Here is an 8533-nt window from a genome sequence, read left to right on the forward strand (position 1 = left end):
CCTCAAAACAATGCAATGTGTTGTGGGACAAAAGCTGAATTTTGTCCACATGTTAGTCTAACCAATTGCAGTAGGCTAAAAAATAGAAATCATTATCAGACATCTTGAGTCCATATAAAATAAATGCCAAAAATAGCAACATCATCACCACACACATCTACAAGTTGGAAACTGCACAACTCACATGAAGCCCAAAATACATGGGATTTCTTATTGTATATATCCTGGCCCAAATACACATAATTCAATGTCTATTCTTGTGTAAAAGATTTTTGTATGTGATAAATTCTACTATACTATCTACTGTTTACTGTGTAGGAAGTCAACTAATGACCGAAATGAGCATAGCATCAGCATGATGCATTAGTCAACATAGTAACAAGGTGCTTTGAGTAAGTCACTTTGAGTAAGAGTCACACACATTTCATCATAAGTATTATAAGTAGCAGAATTTCATCATTATTTCTAATCTGATGACACACACATTTGAATAGAAACATCGCAAGATGGTTTGTTCCAATGCATGCAGAAGATGGACAATTAGAATCAAGACCAAAATCAGAGAGACTTTTCCCTTGCATCAGCAACAACCATCAGGTATATTTCAAGGAATATTAAGAGCACAACAACAATCAGGTATATTTCAAGTAAATGATATTAAGAGCACAACAACGATCAGGTATATTTCAAGGAATAATATGAAATGGATCATCGACCTAAAATCTTACTGTACATTATTACTACTATCAAGAGCAAAACTGCATGGCAGAGATTAGTACCAACTAACAACTATAAGAAATGGTACAATGAGGAAATACTATGAATTATTCTATGGCCTTGTTAGAGTTACAACAAGAGGTACTCCCTCCGTCCCAAAATTCTTGTCTTAAATTTGGCTACATGCGGATGTATCTATTCATGTTTTAGTGTTAGATACATCTGTATCTAGATAAATCTAAGACAAGAATTTTGGGACGAAGGGAGTACATAACTACTTTCAGATTAAATAAGGGTATAGTGGAAGAGAAAAAATACATCAGAGTACAAAAACTTCCAGACTGAACAGAATAAAGAAACTTCCAGACCGAACAGATTTTTCGTGGAAGAGAAAAACTCACAACAAAGTATGATGAGCAAACAATTTACTTAAACGGCAGTTCAGCTAGAAATGAATGGGTTGTGGAAGATTGAATGAGGGTATAGTGGCCATCCCTTCAAACTCTGAAGGACCTAGAGTCATAAGAGGATTACTAATCTGGAACAACAAACAATTTATATACTGACCTAGAGTCATAAGTAGCTTACCTTAGATACGTTGAGGCAACTATGCCATTTCGCTCCGAAGAAACACATCAGCACTATCTTCATCTTCGGCGGCATAATTGAAAAAAATCTCACAGATCTCAACACTTCTGAACACTTTGTAGGCAGCGGCTCTTTCATCGCGGCGGATGCTTTCCATCTTGTGCAAAACAGCAATGCACTTGCTGATGGAGAACTCTTGTGCATTTTTTGACCCGGCCAACAGAGCAGATTCCTCCTCCGCTTGCTTCCTCTTGATCTCCACATATTGTGCCATTACTTCCACCATTGGATTATCACGCTTATTACCCTTCTTTGATTCCTTCACATGCTTGTTATTTGAAGCAGCAACACCACCTCTATCTGTACCATCTCTTGGCTCATCACTTTGAATTGCATCTCTTCGACCATTACTTTGTGTAGCATCTCTTGGCTCATCACTTTGAGCAGCATCTCTTGGATTATCGTACATGTGCACATCATCATCATATTGATTTAGGTCAAAGAAAAAGGCAGTCTGCTCTCTTTCAACTTCAGGATCACCATCACTAACTTGTGTAACCTCAATTGATGTGAAATTGAAGTTACCTTATGCTATGTGTCCTGCACGAACACCCAAGTTATCATTAAAGGCCACATTGCAACAAAAATTCATTATAAAGGTCAACAAGAAGAGAGGAAATGAAAATCCATTCAACTCAGCAACTCACCGTCATAGAGATCACCAAGCTTATCATAGAGGGGAAAAGGCTTATTCTGGAACTTAGCTATTTCTGGCCACGACTGTATATAAAAGAAATGATTTATCAAACTTAGGTTACTCGAAAACAAGGTATACAAGTCATCAAGTTTTGCAAAGACAAAATGCACTACACTAGAACTTACGATTATCAAGTTTTGCCAAAGATGTGCGTCAACATCTATCATGTGTGTATGATAGTTCCAGCTGACACCGCTCTGTTTGCGGGCATCCTTAAGAAGTCTGTACTGAGCTTTCAAATCTTTCTGTTTTTCCTGAATTTGTAGCTTTGTAAAATTTGTGTGGTCATATCTTTCATGAAATAAATTTTCCATCCTATTCCAAGCTTCAATTGACCATCCATTTTTTTCCCTATGGTGCGGAGTGTTGTGCTCCTGAAGTAACACCACCAAACCCTTTTCCAAAGCCGGGTTCCATTGAGCTCTTGGCTTTTAACTACACCAACACAAATTTACATTGTTCAAACTTAATGGTAAACATGATAAGAGGAGTTACTATCATTCAATTTGAAAACAAATTGTGATAAACTATCATGAGGTAGCTAATATTCAAGATGCGAAATATTAACGCAACAAGTATAGATGAACGAAATTACATGTGGAGATGAAGCATTAAAATACCTCTTGGAGGTGTCTTTTTAATTTTGGGTGATGGCCTCTTCACATCGTGTGGAGCTTTTTTTCCACTTGCTTTCATGAGATTATACTTTGGGGACCCCTTTGGGTACATATCTGCATTTCAACACACACACTACATTATTAGATGATGAATATGACAGAAGTTTATATATATATATATATATATATATATATATATATATATATATATATATATATATATATATGTATATATATATATATGATTAAAAAACACACCCTCATGTTGGCTATTCAGGATGGTATGCTTCCCACATTTGCATTGCGATTTGATCCCTTAGAGTGTTCCCTAAGTCGTTGTTCCCATAGTTATTCTCGTCGCCATTCGGGAGATCAACTAATTTCTATTGACAACTTATATTTTCACTCAAGCAAACATGTCCGGCGCTTGGTAGACATGACCTAATATTATCCTGGGGCTGAACTAAATTGCGAGGAGATAAGTCATTATATTTCATGGCTTGAGGATCTTCATACTGTGAAGACAAATTATTTTCCTGGATTTGAAAATCTTAGTACTGAAAACGTGCGACCAATAGTGTTCGTACTGAACTACGGTCACATCTATTTAGGAAAGATGGTAAGATGTTTACTATTTTTTAAGCTAAACTTCATTGCTAAGTATGTTACTACAATGTTCTTCAGGGACTCCCTATGATAGTTGTGCCTCAGTGGATCGAGGCTAAAGGTCTCATCTCTATGGTTAGCATACGGCCAAGACATCATATAATGCACATCGGCGCATTCAGGATTTCTAAAAGAGAGCAAGTCTTAATAGTCAATGACTGGAAAAAAATTGTGAATGATCGCAGAGAAGTACTAGGGGGCAGCAATTAAAAGCGCAGCCCGCAATTAGGAGACAGATTCATCTGCATTCTCCAATATGATGAAGCAGGAGTGTTATACATGTTCTATGCTCACTAGTAGAAAAAGGAGCTATAGTCCCGGTTCGTAAGGGCCATTAGTCCCGGTTTTCGAACCGGGACTAAAGTGTCGGTACTAATGCCCTATACCTTTAGTCCCGGTTCTTGCATAAACCGGGACAGATGGGCCTCCACGTGGCCGGTGCGGCGAGCCCAGGCAGGAGGCCCTTTGGTCCCGGTTGGTGGCACCAACCGGGACCAATAGGCATCCACGCGTCAGCATTTCAGGTGCTGGGGTTTTTGTTTTTTTTAAGGAGGGGGGGGGGTTAGGGGGTTTTGGGGGGTTAATTTAGGTGTTTCATATATTGTGTTAGCTAGCTAATTAATAGAGAGAAGTGTCCTCTCTTATCTCCGTGCTTGGTCAATGCTACGTACTATACATATAGAGAGGAGTAGACACGCTAGCTAGTAAGCAAATGAAGGAAACAGAAGATCGTCATGAACATATGCATATAGAGAGAAGTCATATCGACCACCTCTCCTTCTCTGAGAGATTGGTCGAACAACAAGTTCTCGTATATCTATCCGGCGCTACGTACTGGCTACATAATTATCCATCTATAATTATCTCTTACAATATAATCTCCTAATTCCAAATTAACTCAGGGTCCACATGGTATTCTCCATCTTTAGCGATCACGTGGTCAAGAAAGAATGCCGCCAATTCCACTTGAATTCCTCGCATACGATCTGGTGGTAGGAGTTCATCCCGCATCCAAAATATCTCATTTGAAAAAGGGGGTCAATACATATATATGAATAAATGAAACTGAACACAAATGATGGTAATAAAATAAAATTGTGAATATTATTATTTATGCACTTCATATTGTTTGTCAGAGTAGCCCCGCTCACAGGTCGTGTGGTGGATGGACTCGCAAATGTAGTATCCATAGTAATCATTCCCTTGTTCCTGCCACAACCACTTTACAAGAAATAGATCGAGGTCAATCAAACTGATAATTAGCAAGCATGCTAAATGGTATTGATGAAACTAGCGCTTGAATCACTAGGAGATGCGTGGAACATGCTACTATAGTACTTACTTTCGGGTGTCTAAATTGCAGCTTCTTCGGCAGTCTCGAAGTTTTTAAGGTGATTTTTTTCCAAACTCTGCCAGCAGACAAAGAAAACAATTACTTGATATCAGGAAATGAACAAAGTTGTCAATATGGTGCGATAATGATCAATTTAACTTACTTCTCTAGAATTTCAATCATGTCCTCATACTCCTTGGGATCTTTTCGTCTCGAGTCTAAGACGGTTACTAGTCCTTGCTCAAGCTTAATCTCTAGGAGAATATAGTGGAAGCTGCGCACGCATGCATAACTCATCAATTACATTACTATAACCTCGACTAATAAGGGAAACCGAATATGCACAAGACAGTAATACTCACTGGAATTCGTAAGGGAAGAGTATTATAGCTTTGTTTTGATTTAAAAGAAACGATTGTAGCAGCTTGACCTCGGTATCTTTGGCCTGAAATTCAACCATATATGCATCTATGAGATTTGTGTTAATGAACCCAATATCACCGATTTGTTGTTTCTTCAATTCGGCGATCTTCAATCTGCATAATATAGTGAGGATAATTAAAAATACATGCAATGAAAGAGCTGACCTATATATAGAGACTTAATGACAGAAGTAGTATTGTACTTATAGGCAGTAGCAAGTGATCATTAATTTATCGAGGGCCTTTAGATTGAAAAACGCGAAGAACTCCTCAAATGGAACATTCAACAGTTTGAGGCCAACGAGGTCATGCTCCTCTCAGACTCTCAGCGTCAAAATATTCTTCCCCTCAGACTCTCTGCAGGTTTTCATGTACCACTCATGGAATCTGAACATCATCGTTGGTAGAGATCTTTCATCTTTGACGAGAGGCTTCCCATACACGTATTTGTGTTCGTCCACCTCCAAGAAATCATAATGTACATCGTCGGGCAGGTAATCTTCAAGATTGTTATAACCGGGCACCATCCTGCCCGGAACATTAGCGACAATATCACTAGACACCTAGAGCGGGGGGAACGATTGGTTCGCTTGTTCGTCGAGCTGGGAAAATTTTTTCCCAGCTCGTCGTTGACCACTGATAGTACTTCCCGACCGCGACACTTCCACAAATGACTTTGTAAAAATGCGCTCATAGTTGCCTTTCGCCGGAGACTCTGGCGGTTTCTACAGGGCAGCCAGAGTACGCTTCATTTTTACCGGATCCATCTTCTCCTCCGGAGGTGGATGTATCTTTGCTTTCACCCCTTCAAAGAAGTTATCCACTTCGGCTTGCATGATCCGCGTGTTTTCCTCCATGGTCCTCTCGTATGGTAACTTCTCTGGAGTCTTGAGAGAAGGGTCGTATTTGTATTGCCTCACGGCTCTGGCTGTGCTGCTAGATGCCGGACCAGACGGAGCGGTTGCGGCTGTCTTTCCTTTATTACGAGGCGGAGGTGAAGGACTACGACGCATCGGAGCAGCCGGAGCGGTGGCGGGTCTCTTGATCCGCCCTTGTTGACGAGACGGAGAAGGAGGAGGATGGCTGCTCAAGCGCGCCGGCTCACGCGGAGAAGGAGGCGGAGTGCCGCCACGCGCCGGAGAAGGAGGCTGAGTGCCCTGATCACTCGCCGGAGGAGGAGGCGGAGGAGGAGGCGGATTGCCCTGACTAGCCGGAGGAGCAGGAGGAGGCGGAGGCGTCTAGTTCGGAAGGTTGATGAGCTCCTTCCACCATAGGCATGGAGTCTTCAGAGAAGAACCCAGCCAAATCTCCCCTTCACCCGTAGGGTGGTCAAGCTGAAGGTCCTCAAATCCGTCCGTTATTTGATCCACCATGACCCTAGCATATCCTTCTGGAATCGGCTGACCGTGGTAGGTTGAGCCAGGTTCATTAGGTATAACAGAGCCAACAGCCGCCTTGACTTTCAATGTCATCCATCGCTTCATAAGATGGCAATGTTGAGACTCCGTGATAGCATCCATGGGGTAGCTAGCAGGAGCCGTAAAGACATGCTCCAGCTGCTGAGTCTGCTCGGTGGAAGCCACGCTGCTTCTCCGCTGAGATGGCGGGGTAGCTTCAGGGGAAGATTCGACAGGTCGTTTGCTGCGATCTGCTTCTCGTTCCTCTAGCCCTTGTACCCTTTCGTGCAGCGCCTGCAGTTGGCTATGCTCCACTTTCTTCCTCCTCTCCTGGGTTTTGTAACCCCCTACGTCCGGAAAGCCAGCCTTCCACGGAACGGAGCCTGGCGTGCCTCGTGTCCGTCCAGGGTGCTCAGGATTCCCGAGGGCCATTGTGAGCTCGTCCTTCTCTCTGTCTGGGACGAACGTCCCTTGCTGCACTTTCTCGATATACTCTGAAGTATTTTGACGGGTATTCGCAGTTGCTCATCCGTCCAAAGGCACTTCCCTGTTACAGGGTCCAAGGTTTCGCCAACCCCGAAGAACCAAGTCCGGCAACGGTCTGGCCAGTTCAATGTCTCTGGTTCGACCCCTTTAGCAATCAGGTCATTCTCAGCCTTGTCCCACAAAGGTATAGCTTTGAGGTAGCCACCTGACCCCGTGCGATGGTGATGCTTCTTCTTCGCATCATTTATCTTGTTTATCGCTCACATCTTCTTACTCTTTTGCGATGTCTCATGGGCCACAAATGCGGGCCAGTGATCTCTGATCTTCTCATACTTTCCGGTGAATTCTGGTGTCAAATCTTCGTCGACAAACTCTGTGTTCAGCTCATTCTTCCACCTCCTGAATAGTTTTGACATCTTCTTAAGAGCATGAGACTTCATCAATTGCTCTTTAACTGGCTTCTCCGGATCCTCCTCTGGTGGTAGGGTGAAATTTGCCTTAAGCGATGTCCACAGATCTTCTTTCTGCATATCGGAGACATAAGACACCTCACGGTCTTCCTTCTTAGGCTTTAACCATTGCTGGATACTGATCGGGATCTTGTCCCGAACAAGAACCCCGCACTGAGCACGAAATGCATCCCTTGTCCGGATGGGTTCAATCGGATTGCCATCGGGCGTGATTGATGTGATCTCAAACCTTTCATCCGAGCGCAACTTTTTCTTCGGGCCTCGTTTCTTTACCGAAGTTGTGCTCGATCCGGAGGGCTAGAGAAAAGAAGAAAGACCAGGCTTAATTAATATGTGTACATACGAAAACAATGAATGCATCAATTAGCTTGTCAGCGCAGGCTTAACTAATATATATACCTGGCCGGACTCGGTTCGATCACCGGAGCCATCATGACGGTCTGCTTCTTCTTGTACCAGAGTCGTCATTGGGTCACCGGAGCCATCATAACCTTCTTCTTCACTACCCTGTCCTTCCAGACCATCGGTGTCGTTGAGAAAAGACGCAACGACATCACTTCCTTTTGCGATTATGTCCCCCAACATCTCTTCCGTTTCTTCGTCTCGGGGGTACTCCATAGTTTCTGCAAATATTTGCAACATGGCAATTATTATTCAAACATGACAGGTGGATATATTAGTGGCAAAAGTATAACTAGCTAGCTAATATAATCACAATAAGGAATCATATTAGTGGCATCGATGCTGCTTCTCTAGGGTTTGGGGTGGCCTCGACAACGCTTCAAGGGTTTGGAGTGGCCTCGACGACAACGCTCTTTTAACTTGGTAAATTTGGGTGGCCTCGACAGAGTTTGTCGGGTAGGGGCGCGGCGGGAGGGGGTAGGAGACCAACATCGTTTTTTTTCTAGGGTTTGGGTGTCCTCGAGAGTTTTGGTCGAGCGAGAGGGCCGAGGGGGTGCTCCCGTGGTATAAGTTATCACGGTCGAGAGGGGGTATATATATCGACCGCCCCTCATGTCGAAGTTATCTGGGAGGGGGTTATATCGACAACGACGCGACATACATACATGGGAAAATAAT

At 42.9% G+C, this 8533-nt stretch overlaps 1 pseudogene; it reads right to left on the minus strand.

Annotated features, from left to right (window-relative positions):
* Positions 1-1306: 1306 nt before the first annotated feature.
* LOC119339587 overlaps positions 1307-8533 on the minus strand; it is a 14327-nt pseudogene continuing 7100 nt past the window's right edge.

This window comes from Triticum dicoccoides, chromosome 7B (genome assembly GCF_002162155.2).
Source record: "Triticum dicoccoides isolate Atlit2015 ecotype Zavitan chromosome 7B, WEW_v2.0, whole genome shotgun sequence".
Lineage (NCBI taxonomy): Eukaryota > Viridiplantae > Streptophyta > Magnoliopsida > Poales > Poaceae > Triticum > Triticum dicoccoides.